This window comes from Aphelocoma coerulescens, chromosome 7, assembly GCF_041296385.1.
Source record: "Aphelocoma coerulescens isolate FSJ_1873_10779 chromosome 7, UR_Acoe_1.0, whole genome shotgun sequence".
NCBI lineage: Eukaryota > Metazoa > Chordata > Aves > Passeriformes > Corvidae > Aphelocoma > Aphelocoma coerulescens.
In genome coordinates this window covers 1,461,539-1,487,095 of record NC_091021.1, presented here as the reverse complement: position 1 = coordinate 1,487,095, position 25,557 = coordinate 1,461,539, and the positions used below count along the sequence as shown (strand labels likewise).

General features: G+C 47.8%; 1 long non-coding RNA gene across 1 annotated transcript; it reads left to right on the top strand.

The window, feature by feature from the left end:
- Window positions 1-798: 798 nt before the first annotated feature.
- Window positions 799-24,708, top strand: LOC138113462 (uncharacterized). The gene is made up of 3 exons (XR_011152180.1): window positions 799-1,307; window positions 7,128-7,249; window positions 22,862-24,708. It is a non-coding gene; the product is annotated as an uncharacterized lncRNA (long non-coding RNA).
- The last annotated feature ends 849 nt before the right edge of the window (window positions 24,709-25,557 follow it).

The following is a 25,557-nucleotide window of genomic DNA, read 5'->3' as shown; positions in this document are numbered from 1 at the left end:
TTTTTTTTTTTGTCATTAACAGAAAAGAATCAAGCCCTTTGTAGGCTGTGCAGGAGAAGAGTAAGTTGTTTTACTTCTTTTTTTTTCGGTACTCCTAAATACTATGAGTCGATGAATATTTAAATGGCATCAACTCTCCATTAGCTTGTGGGTAATTTGCATAAGCTCCAGCGTTGTCACTAGTGCAAGTGACACTGATGCCATGCAAGACAAAGCTGTGCCAAAGGTCGGGACATGGTGTGCAGTGTGACTGCCTGTGGCTGGAGAGCTTCCAGCCTCGCAGGCATTGCTGGCTTCAGCCAGGGGGACAGGAAGCCTGGAGCAAAGGAGGCTCAGGCTGGAGCAAAGGAGGCTCAGGGGGGACCTTGTGGCTCTGCACAAGTCCCTGACAGGAGGGGGCAGCCGGGGGGGGAAATCGGGCTCTGCTCCCAGGGAACAGGGACAGGATGAAGGGAAATGGCCTCGAGCTGTGCCAGGGGAGGCTCAGGGTGGACACCAGAAGACTTCTTCACAAGGAAGGGTGGTCAGGCCTTGGAAGTGGCTGCCCAGGGCAGCGTGGAGTCCCCACACCCGGAGGTTAACACAGCCTGGTTTTGGGGGGCGGCGGGGGAAGCCACAGCGATGGCTCCTGTGAGAAGCTGCTGGAAGTTTCTAGTACGTCCGGCAGAGCCAATCTCTGAGTGCTCTGAAGACGGACACGCTGCTGGCCCAATTAGAGAAGTTGGTAACGCCCCTGTGATGACTTATTTAAGAAGAAGAAAAAAAAGGCGTGTACATTTTCTTCCCGGGGGTGATGTGGTGCTGGGGCTAGGGCCGTCCCGGCTTTGCGAGCCGTCTCGGCAGGGCTCGCAGTGACCTTCGCCCGCCTGGCCGCTTTTAGCCAGCCGTGCCGCGAGCAGAAGGGCGGCGGTGGCTTCTCCTTGCCGTGGCCCTCACGAAGAGCGGCGCTCGATGGAGCCGGCTCCGCCCGCGCCCCGGCGGCGGGAGCCACGTGGCTGGTGGCGAAAACGTGGCGAGTGATTCCCCGACGAGGAATCCCGGCTGCGAAAACGTGGCGAGCGATTTCCCGACGAGGAATCCCGGCTGCGAAAACGGGGCGAGCGATTCCCCGACGAGGAATCCCGGCTGCGAAAACGTGGCGAGCGATTCCCCGACGAGGAATCCCGGCTGCGAAAACGGGGCGAGCGATTCCCCGACGAGGAATCCCGGCTGCGAAAACGGGGCGAGCGATTCCCCGACGAGGAATCCCGGCTGCGAAAACGGGGCGAGCGATTCCCCGACGAGGAATCCCGGCTGCGAACCTACCGGTGAGTTTTTGCTTCAGTCCCCTCAGGAAGGGTTCGAACTGGGAGGGATTGGTGACTGCAAACAGCTGGAAGGGGCGTACTGGGTTTGGTGTCTGGGAAGAGGGAGGAAGGAAAAGTGGGGTGGGATAAACCTGCAGTAAATGAGTTCTAAAGGGTGGCCTTTCCTTTTTGAACGATAATTGGATGTTTTCATTGCATATCAGTTGTTTATTGAGAAACAGGGCTTGGTTTCAATGAGCAGGGACTGGAACGTGTCCCCTTGCTGCTTGCCTTCCCTAGCTCCAGGGCAGGTTGATAAAAGTCCACAAATAAGCCACTTGACTGGCAAAAGAATCTAGAAGAATAAGCTCAGGCTTCCATGGAAAAGACGCTGACGGTCTGGAAGGCAGCAGAAAGCTGAGGTGTAGCTGGAGGAGGAGTGCAGGCAGAGTCTTTTCTGTGTGAGGATGGGGACAGAGCCCCAAGCATCAGAGACCGATTTCCTGGAACATGGACTTCCGTTCCTGCTATTTAAATTGTTAAATGCAAATCCCTGTGCTTCACTGCCCAGAGACCTGAGGTTTTTTGTGAACATGGGCTTACCAAGCAGCTCGAGAGACAGAGGTTAAAAGGCAGGTCAGCCCAGGTCATGGGTAAAATCTGAAGACAAACTGAGGTTTAGCAGAGGAGAGTTGGAGAAGGAAGAATGACCAACAGGAAATGAAGCTCCAACAGTAAACCTTATCCTGAAAAATGCCAGATTGTTTTGCATTCCAGTAGGAATATGTGCCTTGGTTCTCAGGGTAGGATGCTGCTTGGTGGGATAGTAAAGAAAACAAGTAGTTCTCTGGGGAAAATGTGACGTGCCAGATATCCAGACACTGGGTGAAGTGCTGGAGGAGAAGAGGGAGAGAGCTGCTTGTCATTCCCAGCACTCCCTTGAGCCCAGGGTTTACTTCCTCCAGCTCTTGCTGCAGCAGGCTTTGCACCCCATGGTTTCCTTGGACTGACACTGTTGTAAACCAGGCTTTTTTGGAGAATAATAGTTGTGTGTTAGCTTGTGTGTAATAGTTACAGCTCACTGAATTTGAACAGTCTCATCAGCTGGAGCGTGAAGCCCTTGAAACCGCACATTCCCCTGTAAAAAGTTGGTTTAGAAAATGGCCTTGTTGCCTCTCTTCCAGCCAAAAATCACAAAATTCAGCAGTAATGATTTGTAGCACGGCAGTTTGGCTTTGCATGCTGCCTGTCTCAGTGCTGGATACATGCACTAAGTACTGAAGCAGAAAGTACCTTAGTCGTAGCCACTGATGTCCAGCCATTGGTGCTCCTTCCATGTGTTTTCAGGGTTCAGTTTTGATCATTACGTGTTGGACTAAGGACCAAGTCGGCCTGTGAAGATGTTTGAGTGAAGTTAGTAATAATTAGGAACAATAATGTGTACTTGCACCTGTGGTAGGAGATCTAACTCGAAGCTCTTTTGAAACAATGGGAGACATGGAGATAGAGGAAAAAAGGGAGATGGAAGAATCCTCCACTGCCCATTTGTTTGTTGTCAGCAACATAACTTGAGGAAATATGAGCTTTCAGGCTGACAAATGATTTAATTCTCCAGGCTTGAGGGGGAAAACTGGTTTGTTTTGTTTGGATATATCTAATATCCAGATATTAGTACTATAAACCATCATGTGACAGTACTCTTGGAGAAATTTGAGTAATTTCTTTTTGTTTGTCACTCTTCCCTGGTGACTTTATAGCCCTTGCAGCTGCAGAGGACCACTGGGAGGATTAAGTCATGGTTTGCCAGCCTTTGACATGAACTAAAATGTAGGCAAAGGCTTTTGGGACCGAGTCTTATGGGATATCATACCAGGACATGCCAGAGGAGCTCTAGGAAGATGGAAACACTTGCGGGTTTATTAAGAAATCTAAGGAATGTGGAGTATTTCACTTCAATAAATGTCAATCTCTGGCTTCCGGCTCACTGCTGCTGAGACAATTTCCTCTTATTTGAGCAGAGGTCTGGAAGGATAACAACCAAGCTAGAGAATGTTGGCTATCAGCCTCTGCCATGAAATGAAGGAAAATAACATATTGACCTTCTTTTCTTTCCCCTAATTCCATTCTCTTCGAGATGCTGACACAGGAGTAGAAATCCTGGTTAGTAGTACAAAATAAAGGTGCCTTTCAGCACCCAGAGTTCCCCCTGGATAACGAGAGGGTGGTGCCAGACTCCTCTCAGCGGTGCCTAGCGACAGGACAAGGAGCAATGGCCATAAACAAAACCACAAGAAGTTCCACCTCAACGTGAGAGAGAACTTCTGCCCATGGAGGGTGGCAGAGTGCTGGAACAGGCTGCCGAGGGAGGGCGTGGAGCCTCCCTCTCTGGAGGCATTCCAAACCCACCTGGGTGCACTCCTGTGTCACCTGCTCTAGGTGACCCAGGGGGTTGGGCTGGATGATTTCCAGAGGAGTTTTGTGATTCTGTGAAAATGGTTGGAGGAGGGGCAGAGGGTATAGAGGGAAGAAGGAGAGAGACAGGTGGCACTGAAGTTATCTGATAAACTGAATTCCTTCCCCATTTTCAGCCACAATGATGAGAATTTTGTCCTGAAATGGTTTTGTCGACCCAATTAGACCGGGTCAGGGTGTCCTTTCCCAGCTCCTCACTGCAGTGTTGTCTGTATTTGTCATCCATGGCCAGAATTAAATGATGGAGTCCTAGAACATCCTGAGTTGGAAGGGGTTCACGAGGATCATTCAACTCCTGAGTCTGCTCTGGCCTCTGGCAGAGCCAGGTACCTCCAGTGTCCCTACCTGACTGGTGACTGGGACTCACCAGTAACCACCACATGTAGGGGTAGCTTCCCAGTAGGAATGTTTGGGGTTTTGGTCTTCCCTGCAATCAAGTGGAATTTTCAGCTCTGTGGCCAAACACTACCCAGACAGTGAAGGACATTTTAATACCAAATCCACGAACAAATCAATTTACTGCAGTAAAGCTACTTAGGGGGCCCATCTGGTAACTGCTAATTTACAGACTGGGCCATCTGCCACTATCACAAGCTGGGAAGACTGGAAAAGTTACCCAACATAGCCAACAGTTTGGCTTTGTTTTCTCTTCCCCTCCCCCTGCCCCCCATGCTGTGTTTTGTTTCGCCGCTAACTGACAGCAACACAGCGGTTTCTGTTCTGAAATCCAGACTTTTCAAACCTTGGATAATCTCGTGCTGCTGCTGTGACTCAGCAGTTGTCCCTGGGTATGTTTATGCAGCATTGAAGCTGCTGACCACAGGATGCTTTGGGAAGCTGGGTTTCTACCCAGCACCTGCATATTTTAGGTTGGTGTGACAGGATGTGTGGAAAATTTATTTTAAATGTGTGTTTTTAAGCTTTACTCCTCTGGAGTTGAAGAATGCCTTCAGGTCCAATGGAAATGATCGTAGAATCATGGAGTGGTTTGGGCTGGAAGGGACCTTAAAGATCATCTAGTTCGGACCCATGGTAACATGTGACACAGAGAGCAAGTCCATTAAGAACTGCAGGTTTGTTCTGTGGTTGAGTTGGTTTTGACCATTTTTACCGTGTGTGGTAAGCTTGAAATTCTTCACACTTTACTCTGCTTGAGCAAGCCAGTGGTTGGTTTTGTTCAAGGTCTGTGGGACTGGGACACAGTATTCTGTTTGAAGATGATGGGATGAAGCTGAGCTAAATGGCTGGAGCTGTGTCAGGGCAGGTTTAGGCAGGATATTAGGAAAAGGTTCTTTCCCCAGATGATGTTCTGGCCTGATGGTTAGGCAGTGGTCATGGTCCCAAGTGTGTCAGAGCCCAAGGAGCATTTGGACAACGCTCTCAGGCAACAGGGTGGGGTTGTGGGGTGTCCTGTACAGGGCCAGAAGTTGGATTCAGTGATCCTTGTGGGTCCCTTCCAGCTCAGGATGTTCTGTGATTATGTGACTCAATGATAAATACCTTACTACAGCAGGAAATTCCAACTAGGCAAAGCCTTAGACAGACTGCAGTTTTCCTTTGAGAGTTTTGCCCTTCAAAAAGGGTTGGAATTTAATTCATGCTTTTTTCTCTGCTAACTGGATAATGTTTTAGGGACCTGAGCAGTGGAAGTGGTGGCATATAGGATTTACATACTCTTCAACAGATGGGGAAAACCAAATCAGCGCAACAGACCCACCACTGATCTTCTGAAGGTTTGACCCCGAGAACTCCTTTGGGCTTCCCTGGATTAAGGTGGCAGATCATCCTAAAAGGGGGAAAATTCAGCAGCAACAAAGCTTTTTGTTGCCAAGGTGAAAACCCAAAGCCTTTCCTTGCTTCATGAGACTGATGGTACTCTGCCTGCTGGGACACAGACGTGCCACTGGAAGTTTGGAGCTGGAGTTCCTTTTCCATCTGAGCATGCTTTTCCTCTCTTAGTGTGATTGAACCTGTTATCCTTAGGGGACACGTTAATTGAATTCTCTGTCAGCTTCTGCTTTGAGAATGAGGAGGGCCCAGAGGACTCATTACCAATAGGGATCCTGTGGCTAAGGTGATTAAAAATTATTTGGCTGTGGAAGAGAGAATGTTGTTGTTCTCTGTTGTGTTTCCCAGGAAAGAGATAACACTGAGACTGACTGTGGGGTGACAGGTCATACGTGTTTAATTTGAGCAGCTGTAAAAAGAAACTTGCAGTAGGGCTGCTCGTTGGGAATTTAATAAATAAAAGTTAATATCATAGCTCAGTGTAATCCCAAGGAGAGCTCTTCATGGAATCCAAGCTATCAAAACCTTAAGATAGAAGGTGGTTGTCAAGAGCAGAGTAGGTCTGCAAGGCCGAATTCTCTTTTTATGTGGTGGAGTTTGGGTGCTGAGCACTCATCAGTTTTGTGCTCACAAGCCTCCTATGTCAACAAATCATAGAATCCCAGAATATCCTGAGCTGGGAGGGACAAGCATCATCGAGTCCAACCCCTGTCCCTGCACAGACCCCCCACCACTCCCACCCTGGGCATCCCTGGCAGCGCTGTCCAAACGCTCCTGGAGCTCTGGCAGCCTCGGGGCTGTGCCCATTCCCTGGGGAGCCTGGGCAGTGCCCAGCACCCTCTGGGGGAAGAGCCTTTCCCTGATATCCAGCCTGACCCTGCCCTGGCACAGCTCCAGCCGCTCCCTCAGGTCCTAGACTGCTGCTAGGATGTTCTACAGCAGTGGAGTAGAGGCTCCAACAAAATAACCCCCCCAAGGTTGCCCTAGGTCCCCTTGCCGTGGTTGTGGTGGGTGCTGTGTTTATCACTCTCCCATTATCTCTTGGCACTTCCCTGCTGGAGCCACAGCGAGCAGGATGGCTCTTTGTGCTACTGGAGAGATCCTCCAGGTGCAGCTGGTTGGGTGAAGGCAGCTGTGAGGGCACAGGCTCTGCCCCTGCTGTGCCTCGTCCCTCACGAGGCTGAAATGCAGTGTGGGGCTGTAACTGGGGTAGGGATAAGAAGAGAGGGAAGCTGTAAGTCCTCAAATCTTGCTCTGCCTTTCCAGAGTCTTGAGTTATCTCCAGTGCTACACAAAAATATGAGGATGGGCTTTGTGTGCCTGCTGTCCTTGGATGCTGCTGGAGGCCCCCCCGGCCACGTGCCAGGCTCTCCCTGTGGTTCTGTGCTGCAGGGTTTTGTCATGATCCACTGAGCCTGCTGGAAGATGCTTTAATGTTTCTGATTCTGCCTTTAATGTGCAGACAGGAAGGCAGGTACACAGCCTGCTCTAAGCCTGAGTGCTGTAAGATTACAAAATACCTTGTAGGGGTTTAGGCTGTTTTATTGAAGTCTGTGGTTTGTTTTTGCCTGCTTTCCTCAGGAATGCACTCCTGGGAGAGGCACTGCACCTCCTGCAGCGTTGGAACCTGAGGAAATTGGCCACCAGGAGCTGTTGATTTCCTTCTCCAGTGATCCTCCAGCTGTTCCACCTCTCCGTGTGCCGTGAGTATGGCATTGCTGGAATGATAAAACACCTGATGCAAACAACTCTCATCTATTTAATCAGTGCACTAGGGGAAAGAGTTGGATATAGGTGCTATAGTGGACTTCCTATTTCTGAAAGTGAGTTAAATAATTATCCATGGCTTTGTAATTTAGAAGTGATGGTGAGAGGTGCTTTGGCCTCAATTGTGTGAATTCTGCAGTGAGAATGGACCAACATGATCTCATTACGTTTCTTGCTCTGGAGGACACTCCACACACAAACAAGGTTCCTTTGTCTTTTGACTAAGTTAATGATTGACCAATATTTGTGGTTATTCCTTTCCTTATTGGAGGTTTCTTTGCTCAGTACAACTTTCGGTGTGTCTTTAAACTGGATCTTTCAGCTGTGACTTCAAAGCTTTGTTTCTTTGGCTGTGGCAGGAGCAAAGTCTTGCCAGTGTAAAGTATCCTGTAAAGTCTTGAGTAGAGATAACCCCAAGTACAGCTTGAGCTTCTGAACTGCAGGGAGTTGTACACGATGAGGGGGGTGGAGAAAAGATCCCTGCAAGAGGTAGGCTGTATCTTTAAAAACTGCCCAAGAAAACAAGTCACTTACTTCCTCATGCTGAGTCTAGGCCTCTGTTTGTTTTTGGAGAATTACTGCTGCCTGGGTGTTTTAGCTTGTAAAATAATCACATGGGAACTCAAGGGATTGGCAGTGCAATAATCCAACAAGTTCCAATGACAAGTTGTCTTTGCCTTGGCCATCAGGGTTTTACTTTGCTGGTCCCTTTGATGCAGAGAAGAGGCAAGTGCCAGCTGGCAACGCTGGACTTTCGGGCACCTGGAATGTCCCATTAGCACCTGCCTCGGGAACTAGGCTTAAGTTTGTCTAGCCAAGAATTCCAGGATCATGCTGAGGCCAAAAACTTGGTTGGATTTGGATTTCTGTGACTAAGAATGGGCACGTTGGAGGCAAGACTGTGGAGTGGAACTGTGGTACTGCCCTGCTCTTCCTGCTGCCTGTAGTAGAGGTGAGCAGGACTGAGCAGGGAAACAGGGCTCAGCTGGACAGCCAAGTTGAGAAGCTGTCAGTGTTTGTCAGATAATCGTTTCAGAAATAAATCTGTTACGACGTGGCTCTTCCAGACCTCTAGATAGAGCCATCTCTTGGGGATGCCAAGCTTCTGTTTTTCAGAGCCTGTGAGCACTGAGCTCTTAACTGCAGTTTTGTTTAGAGCTTAGGGAATGTTTCCCCCGAGCTTAGTAAAGAAAAAGTCATACATGGCAAAATTACTTATTTTAGGGTTGGTGTAAATCTTGACATGAAATGGTTTAACCTAATCAAGCAATGCAATGTTTTAATAAAGCTGCCAAGAAAGAAGTAAGGGCTGTAGTTGTGCTCATTATTGCACAGAATAAATCTTCCAAGCCCTGCACAGAAATGGGCAGAACAGAAGACAAGCTCACTCTCCAATTTCTAGGCTCAGCAACAGATCAAGGCATTAAGACTGGCTGCTGCTGCTTGCAGTGTGGGGAAAGGTGCTCCTTCCAGCCTTTCCCAGCAAGGTGACATTGTCCTGTCCCTAAGGGGGACTGCTGTAGCTCTAAAGTATTTGAGTGGGAGTCTGTGACTTGAGGTTTAACTTGGTTTTTGCTGAATAATACCTCTTTCTTGGGGCATTCACTTGACACTTAACCCATTTCGCTGTTGCCCAGAGAGGTTGTGGACTCGCCATCCCTTGAAGTGGTCAAGGTTGGACAGGGCTTGGAGCACTCTGGTCTAGTGGAAGGTGTCCCTGCCCATGGTAGGGGGTGGAATGAGATGAGTTTTAGGTTCCTTCCAACCCAACCCAGTCTGGGATCCCATGATTCTCTGTAATAGAACTCCCTTTACTTTCCCTCTTGCCAGGGTTTCCTGCAGAAGCTTTATACAAAGCCAAGCCTCTGGCTGGGGTTGCTCCACAACCACTCATCATCCCCTCCCTAAAAAGGGCTGTGTTTTTATGCAATCACATCTTCAAGGGCTTTGAGCCCAAAGGTGTCTGTGCTTGTGGGCTCTTGGCCGGTGCATTGAAGATTGTGAAGAGATGAGAAGCACGAGCGCTTCTCTGCAGGTTCCTCTGCTCTGCCCGATGGGCACAGAATCACAGAATTCTGAAGGTTGGAAAAGACCTTTAAGATCACTAACCCAGCACCGTGCTCACCCCTAAACCACGTCTTCAAGTGCCACATCCACGTGGTTTTTGAGCACTTCCAGGGATGGTGACTCCATCCCTGCCCTGGGCAGCCCGTTCCAGGGCTTTACAAACCTCGGTGTTATCTTCTGGATGCAATGAATAGTTTGGATTTATGATGCTTACGTAAGAGCTGTCAAGAGGAGGTATCTTTGTTGGCAGTTCAGTGTTGCCAGGCCTTTGGCTTAGTCACACTCTAGGAGAGGAGGCATCTGGCAGCAGCAAACCCCACTTTTGTTCTGTTCTTTGCAATTAAGCTCCTGTTTACCTTGAGGTTTTCTGATGTATTATTAATCCAGTTTTTGTTCTTAAACCCTTCCTAGGGAAAAAGTGGGTTTAAAGTGTGCTTTAAAACCAAATTGGTTTTATTTTTTCACTCAGCTGTGAGTCAGTCGACTGCATACAAAGGCCTTAATTTCAACTCTGACTAAAAGGGAATGATTTTTGTGCTGTCTCTGTTCAGCTTTAAAAAAGGAGCTAAGTGAGCTCTCCTGACTCAAGGTGTGCAGTGACTGGCGTGAGAATGCAGCTGTGGTCAAAGCTACTGGTCAGGACATCTAAGATAAGACTTGTGAAATAAAAATAGACCCTCTGGAAGTATCAGAAGGCATCCCCTGCATTAAGGAAGCTGCAGTTAAATCAGGTGCTGATCTTACTTGCTGTGACACCTGGCATAGATCCATGGTTGCTTAGCTGGAGAACTGAGCCAGCCACAGGCAGCTTTTGGAAACAAATAGGGATGAAAAAGGATTTGTCCTCCAGATGCATCAAATCTTCACTCTTCAAACAAGGGTGTGTAAGTGGCCAGCAGCTTTTCTGGGCATTTAATCACGTTTTTTATGAATTGAGCCAGTGTGCAACATCATCTCTTGCCCACACACGTGTCCAAAGCTGATCCAGCTGCTGCTCAAGGCAAGCTGACTTACCAATTTCTTTGGGGAGGGATGTGTTTGAGCTCTGAGAAACACACATCAAAAGCTGCAGATAATCAACCATTCCCCTCCAGTGAGGAGAAGATAAACTCCATGTTATTGGCATTTCCAGTCCCAGAGAGGGCTGGGTGAGGTTTGCCAGCTGTTCCTTGGTCAGGGAAGGAAGGAGGTTGCAGAACTGTTTCCTGCATGAGCTTGATTTCAGAGCTGTGGTGGTAACTGGTGGGGCAGTGTCATGATAGGGTTTTGCCTAATTTCCCAGACATCCTCACTTTGAACTCATGTTTAAGCTGAAAGGGATCAGCCCAAACCTCCTGCTGCAGTGGGGTCACTGAGAGCAGCCTGTCCAGGACTGTCCAATTGGGGTCTGAATATCCCCATGGCTGGAGATGGCACAACCTCTCTGGGCAACCCGTTCCAGTGTGTGACCACTCTCATGGTCAGAAAGGGTTTTCTTGTGCTCAGATGGAATTTTCATGGGTGTGTTTGTGCCTGGTTCCTGCCCATCAGGTACTTGGGCACATTGATATGATCATCCCTGAGCAGTCAGAGCTCTCTCAACCTATTCTTGCATGAAATGCTCCAGCCCCTTCATCCTCTTATGGTCCTTTGCTGGATTTTCTCCTGTAAATCCATATCTTGTACAGGGGAGCCCAAATGTAACAACACTCCTCCAGGTGTAGCCTCACTGATCACCTCCCTCCCCATCCTTCAGTCTCTTCAGAAAGGGAAGGAAATTGTGCCTTTCATTTACAACCACAGTCATCATTAGGAATGGCAACAACAAAATCCCAAACCCAGTTGTGTAAAAAGTATTATTTCCAATGCAGCTTGGATATAATTTTAAGAATATTTTCATGCATAGACTTCTTATATCAGAAAAATACATGTCAAGAGAGGGAGAGAGTGGAAACTACTGAATATAGGTTTTGTGAGTGGTGTGCATTGCAGTGATGGGCTGTATGGGGGCAAAATGCATTTGTTTTATGAGGAAATAGCTAGGGAAAGGGCAGCAGGGGAAGAGGAGTGCTGCAGGAATAAATGGCCACCAGGAATTTCAAATTCAGACAATGGAGAAGGTGAGAATTTGTACTGGCTAAATGAATTGGGTGGAAAATACCATTGTCCAAAACTGTAAACTCAAATACTGCTATTTTTAGACTTGTTATTCCTGTTTGGTTTTTTTTCCTCAGTGGGTTATTTTGGCTCTAGTGACCTGGAGGTGTGATTTTTGTAGATGTCTAAGACATGGCAGTCAAACTTTCTTTGCGGAGTCTGGTCTTTGCAGTGACAGTACTGCTGGTGTGATTTTTCTGTGCCACTCAGCCTATTCCTTAGCAGCTTTCTTACCAGCACCTTTCAGGCTTTGCTGCAGGTGTCCAAACAGACTGCCAGGATCAATGGAATATTCCTTTTATATGCAAAGAATATAAAGAAGCTCTCCAGGTTGGCTGGGGCTTGGAGCAACCCCATGGCAGGGGGTGGGACAAGATGAGCTTGAAGGTCCCTCCCAGCCCCCTTCTGTGATTCCATGAATCACGTTTGCCTTGACGAGGGGGGGTGTGCCTGCAGAACACCCAGCACAGATTTGGGAGCGGAGCTGTGGGTGCTCCCTGCCGTGTCCCTCTCCCTGCTCTCACCTGTGCTCCATCCGTGAGTGAGGAGCTGTGTGTGGGTAGCAGGTCTGAGCAGGAGCACCTGGCACAGGGCTTGGAGTAGAGCAGGAGAGGTGTGGTGAGACCCTGTGGGTCTGGCATTCCTCTTTCAAATACTCATTCCAGCAAGTGTTTATTGGCTATTACATCTAAGCTGTGTATTTACAGATTCTGATCGTGTTTCAGCTGGAGAGCTTTAACAGTGGAGTCCCCCATCTCCAACCTGCCTTTTGAAAGCAGTGTTATATTTAGCTGTTTTTTTTTATTACTGGCAACTTCAGCAGTTGAAATTGGACCTTGGGGCTTCAAAGCAGCTGCTTGCTTAAGGAAGCATTGCTGAATAAAAGCTCCCTGCTCTGCTCCCCTCCCCCTGCTTTACTACACTCCCAGCTGTGTGAGCCCAGCAGCAAGGAAGGGAAGTTGGCCTTGAAGTGAATCTAAAGAGGAAAGAGAGTGGGAAGAGGAGAGGTGGAGTCAGCCGGGGAAATGCAATAGCAGCCCGCAGCGTGGGAAGATGAGAAAGCAGCAGCAAAGGCACTGATGGTTCAAGCTCTGTGCGGGGGAGCTCTGCGGAGCAAGGGCTGAATAGAGGGGAGGACCAAGGAGTTTAAAGAGTGAGCACACTCAGTGGAAAGGCAGGGATTGTACTCCTGGTTCTTTCTGGAGTAACAATCAAAGGAAAAAGGTAAGGGGGACAAGGAGGAAGCAAGTGAAATCGGTGCCAAATTCAGCTTAAAATACGAGCCTTTAATAAACAAGGGGCTATGAAAGCTGCAGGACACTTGGAAATGTCTTTGGTGTAATGCAGGAAGCAAAGAATACTAAACAGGGTTGTGAGAATGCTGTAGGCATGATACTCCTATTTCATTATATTCTTACTTTGGTTGTGTAACTGCTCTAAGCTGGCCCTGGCAATACATGTTTTAATCCTTAGTGCAGCTCAAGTGTTACTGTATTCCATGGTTTGAAAGTAACTGTCAAATACTTTTTTTTTTTTTAATTTAACTATTTTTTTTTTCTAAGAGATTAACAGAAACCTGGAGACAGTAGGATGGTATTTACCTTCTACAGCACTCCTGCCTTCAGTAGAGAATAGGGTGGCTTTTAGCCAAGTCTAACACATTCAAGTTGAACTCCACATATTTTAGGCAGCTTTTGGTAACTAAATCAGTTTTAAATGCACTGAGTAAAAGTATCAGGCTCGGCTCACTTTGAACTGTTAAAAATGACTTGACTGCAACTTTGAAGGCTTGGAAGGAGTTGAAAGTATGTGCAAAAGGAAACAAATTTTGGGGTAATACTTGCTGGTATCTTTTAGAGTAGTGCAGTACCTACTCTGCAGTCCCATTTTGTCAGACCACTGTGGGTGCAATTAGTCCCTGCGGTTGCTAATGGCTCTCACCTTTCACTGAGGGTGCATTTCTTGCTTCCTTTGAACTAGAAGGAGGTGGAGCTCAGAAGTGGCTGGCTCAGCTTTTCCATGGGGCTTGAAGCAGGCCCCTCAGTGTGGGGCCCTGTGCCCCAGCCAGCATCTGACCACAGAGACATCTCTCTTATCTGAGATTTATGAGGCTGGCAGTAGGGTTGGGCTTGAGTGGTTGTGCAAACAGGGTGGCCAGTGGGACAGGGCTGGTTTTTTGCTGTGCTGCAGTGCAGCCCCCCCCCCTCCCCAGTACAGCTGTATCTCCCCTTGGTTACCAAACCCACAACTATTTAGGTAGTCCTGGGTAACAGCAGTGCTTTGCTTACCCTTTCTTTCCTTTGGCAATGGTAACAGACCAGTGACTCACTAGAAAAGACACAAAACTTTCTTCCAAAGATTTTCAGAATTTAATTTGACTCTGAACTTCATTCTGCTGGCTGAGTACTGCTAGAATGCTAAATCTTCCTTGTAGGCTCCCTTCAGCTACTGGAAGGCCACAATAAGGTTACCCCAAAGCCTTTTCCAGACTGAACTATCCCAATTTTCCCAGCCTTTCCCTATAGCAGAGGTGCTCCAGACCTCTGATAATTTCTGTGGCCTCCTCTGGACTCTCTCCAGCAGCTCCACATCTTCTGCTGTTGGCCCCAGGGCTGGCAGCAGCTCTGCAGGTGGGGTCTCACCTGAGCAGGGCAGAGGGGCGGAATTCCCCCCTCCTGCTGCCCACACTGTGGGATCAGCCCAGGGCACAGCGGGGTTCAGGGCTGGGACAGGTCTAGCTCTCACCCACCAGCACTCCCAAGTCCTTCTCCCAGGGCTGCTCCATCTGCTTATCCCCAGCCTGGATTAATTCTGGGGGTTGCCCAGACCCCGGTGCAGCAGCAGCACCTGGTCTTGTTAAGCCTCATGAGATTCCCAGGGGCCCAGTGCTCGAGCTTGTCCGGGTCCCTCTGGCTGAGCCCATCCTTCAGGGGTGTCACTGCCACTCCTCTGGGTGAGCTCTGCACGCTCCAGAGGAGCTGATGCTCTTGCATGGTTTATCTGCAGCTTTATATCTTTCCTTGGATCACCAGCTCTATTTTCAGAGGAACTTGCTGTTGATCCTGGTTTCTCTGCAGGCTTGGTGAGCCCACCACTCCACTCTCGTCTTGCCTGTGTGTAGCAGGTCTGCTCTATGAGCAGAGCAGCACTGCTGTAGGAGCAGCTTTCACCAGGCTGCAGCTGAAAGCTGCATTTCCATACGGCTGCCTTAAAAGAGAACAGCTTGCTTTGGCCTTTCTCTTGTGGCAGAATGCCAGGCTCCCCCACCTTCCTGCTGGGGTTGTGGTGGCTTGCTGAATGATAGGATAAATCCACTTTTTCCCTCCCCCTCCTTCCTAGCTCTCTGTTGAGGGACTCATGCAAGCCCTTCTCTCTGAAAGGCATGTTAGAAGCCTTAAAATGCATAAGAGTATCAAAGTGTGACGTGAGAGAATAATCTACATAATCAGATTTTGGGGTTTATCTAGGCTTTTTGTACAGAAAAGGCCGTGTATGACATGTTCAGTGCTGAAATCTGGACTGTGACCTCCTCTTTCATCCTTTTCTCTGTTTATTTAGCCTGCAAAAAACATCTCCTTTTGGCCTAACTGGCATGGAAATAAGTATTGGAGGCCAGAGGAGAACTTGAAGTGACTCTTCAAGTAGCAAAGGCCTAAAATCAATGAGGTGGATTTTTTTTAAGACAAGAGTATCCATGCTAGCAAAGAGGTACCAGATGAGAAATGGGGAATAATTCATGTCTGATGAGGTTTCAGGAGACAGTGGACCAGGTGAGTCTGGATTTGGGTGTTACCCATTGTCAGGCTTGGCTGATTTTAAAGAAGGGTTTTGATGGTTGAGGCTGTGCTGTAGGTGGACTCAGACTGAGGGTACACACCTCCAAAATGTGTTTTCTCTGCAGTGGTCCTGGTCATGCTGGATAGGGCAGTGAAGTGCTGCCTCTCCTGGAGGGGATCAGTAGCAGTTGGGTACATTTTGTGCTGGAGGATTTCAAATTTGATGCAACCAAATGAGCTGTAGCTGAGACTGGACTCACACTGGTTTGCCCCCAAGGTCTCAGAGCAGATGGTGAGAAGGTAAAAAGGTGATTCTGAGCAGGACCAGGGTTGGCAGCTTTTGAGATTAATTTTTTTTGAACAAACAACAGCATGAATGGGCATGAAATTCAGGATGCCATAATGTTTTGTGCCATCTGTGACCTATTAGATTATGATAATGATGAGAACAACTAGAGTTTAATAACTCAGTGCCTCAGACAACCTGGGGAAGGGTAAATCCAGAGTCATCCATCTGTGCTTTGCTGGAGCTGCTCTTGGGGAGGATCCTGGAAGTGGTATCCTTTGAGGGAGCAAGGAATGAATATACAATGATTTCTCTAGCTGAACTTGTTTGTGAAATGCTGGCTTTTCCCAGGAAAGCACATATAAAAATAGCAGTCAGCCCTCTCTAGCCACAGAGCACATGTCTGTAGGCTCAGCTTTGAAGTTCACCAGTTGCTGCAGCTTCTCCAAAGAGGTTAAAATGCCTCTGTAATGGAAGTGACCTGAGCACTGGCATTCATTATTGCATTCCCCCACCTCTAGGCTGCTGCTTGGAGTCTGAGGCATTTAAATGGGTTGTCCAAATGGAGTCCTTAAATTCTTCAGTGCCTCTGATGCCAGTGGGGAGAGCTCAGCTGTGCTCCCCGGGCCGGTTGTGTGTCCCCTGCGAGCAGACCCTCACAGCCTGAGCTCTGTGTAAACCCCACTGTGAGCACTGCACATTCTTTCCTGTGCCTTCCCCTCTCATCTGGCTTACTCCTCAGGCACTTTCATTGGGCAGAGCTTTACTAAAATGCATAGACATGGAGCTCCTTCTCACCTCTGCAAGGTCTTTCTTCAGCTGAAAAAAATCCCATTTATTCAGCTTTCCCGAGCTGAATGTTTTCTTCAGCAACATGGAGTGGCTCTGCTTTTGGCTGAAGTCTGTGTCAGGCCATTATAGAAATTAGGCAGCTGCCCAAAAGTCTGCCAAGGGGCAAAACCTACTTGCCATGAAAGCTTTTAACAAATGAGATTGGTAGGTAAGTCCATGACCACCTGGGCTCCTGTGCAGCAGGATTCCTGTGGACATCAAAATCCTGAACGAGTTCAGCCTCCCCTGAACTAGTCTGATGTTTTAGAAGTGACCTAATTGAAAATACAGCCAGTAATGTAATTATCATCAGGAAACAGCTCACCTTCTGTTGCTTAATTATATTTTCCTTGTATACTTAGTCTGTTTCAAAGAAGCTGCCTTGGATGGCACACAGGGTTTGCCTTTAATTACTGCTGTATGGTAATTGTCATGTAATTATGCTGTTACAAATATAAAGTGCATGTATTATTGTGGGGCAGTGATTTATGGCATGTAAGCATATTTTAAAAGTGTTACAGATGTTCTCCACACAGGATTGCTAAGCCCTTTAATGACAGGAGTCACTCACAGCCATCCAGTGTTTTAATTTCCCAGTGTTTAAGGTCTCCTGTAATAATGCTACTTCATCATCCAGTCAATACTTTGGGAATTACATTGGTTGCTTGTGGTGAGGTATTTAATAATCCTCATCATGATTGCAAAATTTGCTAGTGCAGAAATAAATTGGGCATCGTGATAGGGCAAGGGGGAATGGCTTTAAGTTGAAAGAGTAGATTTAGATGGGATATTGGGAAGAAGCTCTTCCCTGTGAGGGTGGGCAGGCCCTGGCACAAGGTGCCCAGAGCAGCTGTGGCTGCCCCTGGATCCCTGGAAGTGTCCAAGGCCAGGTTGGATGGGGCTTGGAGCAGCCTGGGCTAGTGGGAGGTGTCCCTGCCCATGGCAGGGGGTGGAATGAGGTGAGCTTGAAGGTCCTTTCCAACCCGAACCATTCCATGGTTCTGTGATGCTACAGGGAGTGTTTTGGTACCAGTATGTGCTTCAAGGTGCCCAGTGTGTGCTGGTTGAACAAAGGGCTGGTTTTAATCCCGTTGTTAAAAGGATGGAGGTTGAGTTCGGTGTTAGCACCTCACCTGTGCACACAGGAGCAGTGACTTTGCAATCCTCTCCTTCTGCTAACTTACCTGACAGCTTTGCCAGGGCACCTCTGAAGATCAGATTTGCTCTGAAAGGACACAGGATCTCTGGAGTTTACCTTTGTATTAATTACTTTCATAAACAGGTCATGACCCCAGAGAGGTGACAGAAGAGGTTTTGAATCCTTTACTCCAAAAAAACTCCACGAGGGGCTGTAGCACTGGAAACCTGAGCCCAGAGCTGATGTGAATGAAGTTATTGATGGCTGAATGTGCTGAGCACTGTAGCATCCAGTTGCTTGCAGATGGAAATTTGGGAGCACAGTAATTCGTGTATCATTAACCTTCATTCACAATTTAAAGGTGCTTGTGGTTGGTTGGTTTTGTGTTTTTTTTTTTGTCCCAGGCTCTTTATTCATAACTTCCTACATGACTCCCCTGCTGCAGTGTGCTTTGTGATGGAACTTCTGGTTTATCACAGGATTTGCATTTCTTTTTAAGGTGTTTTCAGAAGTTTTGGGCTGCGCTGAAGGGACAACAAAAACTGTAGGCTATGTTTAAGTGCTAGTCCCTGAAACAGTAGTGAAACCCTTGCTGTCCTGGTGATAGCAGAGGAAAACAGTCCCAGAGATTCCTGGCTGGTGGAAAAAAAAAGTGCAGAGGCACCCACTTGGCAAGACCTTGTACAGCAAGAACTTTATGATGGGTGGTTGTAAGTTGCCTGGGAAAGGCTTTCTGAGCACACTGTGGTTCCTGGAATTAACATTTTCACCCTGGATTTCTGTGGCACATATCGTACAAATGAAAGTTGTGTCAGGAAAATAAATCTCCAGTTTTGTGCTTGTGCTAAAGCACAAATGCTACTCTTGTGTTATATTCCCAAATTAAGCAAAACCAAAGTGACTGGACAGAACTCAGCTGCATCTGTCTGTTCGCAGTGGAACTGAGCATGAGGCAGTGAAGTGTGACTAAACCGTGCTGGCAAACGCATTTTTATCCTGAATTAAATTTGTCTGTGGGCTTTGGCTCACTGCTCTGCACAAAGGGTGAAACTGGCTGTGAAGAGGACAAAGAGCTCATCACGAGCACACGGAATTGCTCCGACACGCTGCAGCCTGGCTTTGCTGAGGCTGGCTTTGCTGCAGACCTGCAGGAGCAGGCTCAGTATGTTTGTAGCCCCAGCTCAGGCACGGGGCAGAGAATGCTGTGCAAGTCCCATGCTCGGTGTCCTGGTGGCTGCACAGAGTCGTGTTTGGAGCAGGGTAGATGACAACCAGGGTCACTATTTTCCTGCCCCTTACCCTTGGCAGGCTGGTTACTCGTTGTTTTGCATCTTCCCCTCCGCCCTGAATTTGCTGGAAATGTCAGCAGTGCTTAAGTAATTCTATCCTTTCCTTTTAATCCTTTTTTCCCCCTCCAGGCTTGTGTGTTTCCTGGTCTGTGGGATGCTGCCCCAGCATACACACACACAGGCCTGGTCTGTTGCCATTGGCACAGCCCCTGCAGTTTGCTAACCCAGCATCTCTGGTACAAGGCTTGCAGGAGACATGAGCTGATCCTTATAGGATGCTGAGCTGCCAGCACAGCCAAGGACTTCCCCCAAGGCTGGGGGAGCAGCTGCTTTTTTATATTGAGCCAAACTCTTCTCTTTTGCAATGTGCTGCCCTCTGAGGATGAGCAGGTTAATCCCTTACAGATGTAGGATCTTCACTGATAAGCCAGTGGCCAGCCAGCTTTCTCCAAGTTCGTCATCAAGCAAAGTACCTGATTTCTGATACTGATCTGCTCGAGCTTCCTTTTTACTTGGCAGGGATGAACCTTGGAGAGTCACCAGGTGACCACCAAGCCACTCAGTCCCCCTTCCTCAGCAGGACAGGGGAGAAAACGAGGTGAAAAATCTTGTGCCCTCAGATGAGGGCAGGGAGATCCCTCACCAGTCAGTCATGGACAAAACAGGCTTGACTTGGGGAAGATTAATTTATTGCTAAGTAAAATAGAGCAGCCTAGTAACAAACTAGAAGTAAATTTTTGCCCCTACTCCCCATTCAGAAGCTATGGGGGTAAGGTTTATTGCCTTTCTGTTTTTTCCTTAGTAACAACCAGGACACATGAGCCTCTTCTCCAACACCTGAATAAACCAATAATCTTCAATCTTTCACTCCTCTTCTACTCCTGTTGCTAAGCTAGAAATGAGAAGTGTGAAATGCTGCTAAAGAGGGCTCATTTACACTCACTGGGGTTGTATCGGCAACAATTAATTAGAGCTGTTACCAGAAGTGACTTTAAAATGGCATTTTTCAGGTGAAGAGCACTTTGAGCCCGCAGGAGCCCCTTGCACCTGTAGCTCTATGTCCTTTTATCTGAGAAAGGATCATCTCATCCCTGTTCATCTCTTTGTGGACTGGATGTTCTGCCAGTGGCGGGATGGTCACTGATCCTCCACTGACTGGTTTCTGTGCTGTGATTATGTCAGTTTGTGTAGGAGTGGCAAAAACCAGCATCTATTTAACAGATTTTTCTATTTAACCAGTTCAGCTGCGGTGTCAAGAAGTCTTAGGGGTGGGCTCAAGCTGGTGGAAAAAGGGAGTTTTCACCCAGGGATGAAACTGGTGGGAGGAAGGGGGGTAGATAGCTTTTCCCAAACAATCGTTTGTCTGTTCTCTCTAGAAACCGAAGGCTTCATTTCAACAGCAGCCCTCCCACTACATATTTGCTGTAGTAAGTGCTGCACTATGGCAAGCAGCGCCTTCAGAGAGGCTGGGGAGTGCTGGAGTGATTGCAGGCACCTGGCTGTTCTGATCAGCTGTCCTTGAACAAGGCTTCAGCCTGCAGTGCTCCTTGTTGGCAGTCAGCATCTTCTGTTTACAGTGTGAGCTCAGTCTTCGGCCCTGGGAAGAAAAAGAGGAGAGGAGCAAGCAAGAAACAGCTGTTGGCTTTGCAGTCCTGCTCATTCTGATCCTTGCATCGTGCTGTTTGGTTCCACCTCCTGCCTCCAGTGCAAGGATCAAACCTTCCCAAGTTCTCTTAGACAGGTTATGTCTAGAAACCTTCCACTTAGTTTGTAAATAATGCTGGTGTAAACCCACTAAGAGCTTTTTTTTAACCTCTACTCCTCTTAATTGTACGTTGCAGTAGTTTATGTCAGTGTGACAGTGTGCAGCTGCAGGTTTGCGCCTCTCTGACCTTGGGAAATCATTCCTGGATGCCTTCCACATGGGAGTGATGCACTTGTATCTCCCCAGAGTTACAGTGCTTGGCTTGATTGCTTGCTTAGTATCTCAAAGTTCCCGCAGTGTTCTTTCAGGTGTTGGTGGTCCAGTATAATCTGTGTTGGCACGACTTAACTATCTAAACCTTGGAAACCAAGTGTGATTGCTTCTTTACAGTGGAATAATTGGGAAGAGAAGATTCCAAATGGGCTTTTATCAGCAGGGAGAGAACCTGTGTGGCCTGATTCTTCTGCACATCCCAGGCCTGTTTATATCTGTAGTGCTTGACCCCTTTCATAATTGGGATAAAGGTGCCTCTTCAGGCTGTGCTGCCGCCTCCATTCTGCTCCCAAATATCAAAATATGCTAAACAGGTCATGTGCAGCTGAAGCAAAAGATTCTTATAACCCTTCAGCAGGAATTGAGGCTGAGCACCTTTGAAACAGTTAGGATTTATATACTCCCCCCTCACCTTCCTCCAGTCATTTGCAATTCATGTGGCACCCGGGTGATGAGTCTGCAAGTGTTACTTGGAAATCATTGAAACATTAAAAAAGAGCTTGAGTATCTGTTTTGCCCCCAAACCGTTTCTGTTTCATGAGCTCAGAACACAAGCTGCTGATGGAATGAATTTGAAAACTAGGTCTCATTCCATTCCCAGGGATTTGCTCCCTGGAGGTGAGTTGGTTTCCAAGCAGGAGGTGTGTGTGTATTTGACACTAAAATGGAGTAGTTTTGTTATTTGTTTCCTCTTGCCCTTGAAAATAATTAGTTAAAACCTTTTGGGGAAACATTAACAGTATAATTTTAACTAAGGAGGGATTTTTTTTCAGGCTGGCAGAAAACAAAAGGGGAAGGTGTCCCTCCCATGCAGGGGTTGGAACTAAATGGTTTATAAGGTCCCTTCCAATCCAAACCATTCTGTGATCCTGCAGAGAAGTCTGATGATAACTGTGTCAATGAGATGCCTGTGGAAGAATAGTGATCTGAAGCTGTTTAAAATTTGGGTTAATACAGCTCAATTAGAATTATGGAAATACTGTTTCTTTAACTGAGAATGGGAAAGATGAGCTCAAAATAAATCCCTTCACAAAAAGCATTATCCTTAAGCTATATATATAGACAAGAGATTTATAAAAATAAGAAATACACAGAATTTATGAGCTGGTGTACAGGATTTGTCAGCAAAAGTAGCTGCACTTCAAGCAGATAGTACAGTAACTATGTGCCATGCATACAGAATCCCAGAGTGGTTTGGGTTGAAAGGGACCTTAAAGCTCATCCCATTCCACCCCCTGCCATGAGCATTTCCACACTTTCCACTGTCCCAGGCTGCTCCAAGCCCCAATGTCCAGCCTGGCCTTGGACCCTGCCAGGGATCCAGGGGCAGCCCCAGCTGCTCTGGGCACCCTGTGCCAGGGCCTGCCCACCCTCCCAGGGAACAATTCCTTCCCAATCTCCCATCCAGCCCTGCCCTCTGGCAGTGGGAAGCCATTCCCTGTGTCCTGTCCCTCCATGCCTTGTCCCCAGTCCCTCTGCAGCTCTCCTGGAGCCCCTTTAGGCCCTGCAAGGGGCTCTGAGCTCTCCCTGGATTGTTCTCCAGGTGGACACCCCCAGCTCTCGTGGTCTGTGGTGTTGGACCAGGTTCTGGCCCAGGGATTTGAGGAGAGCCCTCCTGAAGCAGACACACTTCATGGGTGTGGTTCCTTGGGCTCTGAGCAGATGAACCCAGCAAGAGAAGCTGCTCCACTGCATTACACCCCAGCCTACTGCCAGCTCATAGGTTTTTTGTTTAAATGCTGACTGTCTTTCCTAAGCTGACAGTGTGCTAACAGGTGTGACCTCCAGTGGGCTCAAACAAGCTGTTTGTAGAACTCGCTGGGAGCACTTCATTGAAATACAAGTTTGCAAGTATTGACCAAACCATGTCCAGTCTGCCCAGCAGTCTCATTTGTTGTGTTCGTTAAGTGGGTTTTAAATCAGAACCATCAGATCAACAAAAAAGGATGAGGCTTTCACTTTTTAACAGCACGAACAGTATTAAACTCTATCAGCTCTCCCTGTTGGGATGTAATTACCTGATTTTGTGCCCCCTATTTTTTTTTAGGTCCGTATGTGTTGTTCTGTCGAACTTACAGCCACTATTTTGTGAACCCATCCCAACCCATTACTAAACACAGAAACTGACTTCTAACTGGCTTAGGAGGATTTGGACAGCACTGGCACAGCTCAGATTTGGAGTTCATTACTAAAATAATTTAAACCCTTGTGTCAGATGTATTTTGAGTGGGGCTCAGTACTGTATCACTTAACCTCTGTACCCAGGCAAGCATAAATCCTCTTTTTTGACTTTTATGGGCCCAGACTGTTACAAATAATGGTGGCCAAAGTGGACATTTGTTTTACATTCACTAATGGGCAATAAAGGAGGCAGGGAGAGGGAGCTCTGAGCAGTGCTGTGCCTGAACCAGAGAGAAGAGACCTGCTCTTAAGACATGAAGGCCTTTCCCTGGCACAATCCCTCAGCCTGCAGATGAGTGTTCAGTGGGGCTCTGAAATGTGGCTAAAGGAAAACAAAAAGGTAGAAAGGGGGAAGGGGAAACCGAGCTCTGTTTAGCACTGCCTGGCCATCCTGTGCTCAGCAGTGATCAGACCCAGTGGAGTTTGTGCTTCAGCAGAGGCAATAGCTGGATCTCTTGTAACCTCTGTCAGTTAACTCAGCTCCTAGGATTTAAGCTGGATCCCTTTTCTGTAAGTAGGAAGGAACTGTCAGTCTCTTGTCCTGTAGAAAAACGCACTGAGTTTCTACAGAGCATGTGGATATAACAACTCGACCAAAATTTTTGTGTGTTTTGGCACTCTCTAGTAACGTGCCTAAGTGTAGCTAAGCACAAGTAAGTGCTTTTGATGGAGTAACTCGAGTCAGTGGCATTCTGGAGGAGCTGGGGCACTGCTCTGCTGTGCTGTCCTCCACCAGGTTTAGTTTTTAGTGGCTATGACAACAACAAAGTGACAATTTGCCTCCAGTTCAGGCTCTGCCTCTTGCTCCTCCATGTGAACTGCTGCTTGAGCTCACAGGTGAAGTGCTGGGGAGCTCCCTGCTCTGCATTTGAGGAGGATTCCCATCTCTTACTGGGTGTAAAAGCTTAGCAGAGCAGTTAGTGCTGTAGTGGAAGGAATTTGAAATGTTTTTGCCCTTCCCTCCTGCTCTTGGGGAGCTGTATAAGCCAGCTGGATAAGCTGTTTGGCCAGTGGTACGAATCTGGTGGCACATCTATGGGCGTGTCCTCTGAAAGGCTGAGAACAAAACAAAGGACTAGAAAGAAATCCAGAGGGCTGCTCATACAGATTTGTTGTGGCTTTCGTTTGGGGTTCCTGGGATGTGCAAAGAAAAATGCAGTTGGGTTTCCAGGGAAGGCAGAGGATGAGGGAAGTGAAGGAGGCCTGCTGGGGAGAATCTACTGTGGTGTTACAAGGGGGGGCACTGGAGGCAGGCAGCTGGAGACACAAATGGGTTGGTTCTCTTTCAGGGCTAGACAGCCCTGACTTGGGATTTGGTACCTGGAAAGTAAACCTCCTTCTAGGTGGGTGTTATGTTCTGGGTCAGAAAACTTAGGCTGATCTCAGTGGAGAAGAAAATATCTTTGTCAAGTGAAGAACTTGGTAAAGTGGCTTCTGGCAATGCTTCTGAATTCAAGCAGTAAGCACCTTGGCTTAGGTTGATGACTTGCAGCTCCTCAAGGCATGGACTCGATAATCTTGGGGCTCTTTTCCAGCCTTAGTGATTAAAAGATTCTGTGACAGCATTTAGGGAAAGCCTTGAAAAGACTGGCTGAAACAGCAGGGACTCAGAGAAGGAGAACAAACAATGGCAACCGTGAAGCAAACAAGGAAAGAACAAGCACAGACTGATCTGGACAAGGAATTCAGGCTGGCTCTGGGATGGGATGGTGTGTGAGCAAACAACTGCCCAGAATGTGCTGGGCTCTCTTACAGCCAGAGAGAGAGAGAGCTCTTCTTTGCAGACTGAGACACCCCCTTTGTCTGGGAATGTCCTCTGCTTCTCAGCTTGGGTGGGGTAAATGACATTGGAAGCTTGATGCTCACAAGTAGTTGACAGTCTTAGGCCCTTCTAGGTTGCCAGGGACCTGTCAGGTAGTAGAAAGTGAGCACAGACTCGAGTGGCAGAAAAGGAAAGAGCACATCTGTTGCACCTGGAGGGGCTTGGAGGACACATCAGTGGGCAGTGTCCTGCTCTGAGGAGGAAGCTCTCTGGATGGATGGCAGAACAGTACGGGTTTTAAATTCCCATTTCTACAGATGCACAAAGGCACTGAATCTGGGCATGAAACATCATCTGCTTTGCAAGCTTGGAATGTAAACAAGAGGTTTCAACTTCTTAGTGTTTGCAAAGGAGGTGGGCAGACAATGACAGCACAAGGGGCAATGGTTTTAGAACTGATAGAGGGCAGGGTTAGATCAGATGTTAGGAAGAAATTCTTCCCTGTGAGGGAGGGGTGGCCCTGGCACGGGTTGCCCAGAGAAACTGTGGCTGCCCCATCCCTGGGAATGTACATGGGCAGTCTGGACAGAACAGGGTTTCGAGCAACCTGCTCTCATAGAAAGTGTCCCTTCCCATGGCAGGGGCTGGAACAAGATGAGCTTTAAAGTCCCGTCCAACTCAAACCATTCTGGGATTCTACAGGCACAAGACCATGGACACACACGAATCTAGCAGCTCTGAGATGCTGAGCTGTGCTGTTGTGATGAAGCATGGCTGGAAGGCCCAGGCTGCTCCATAGC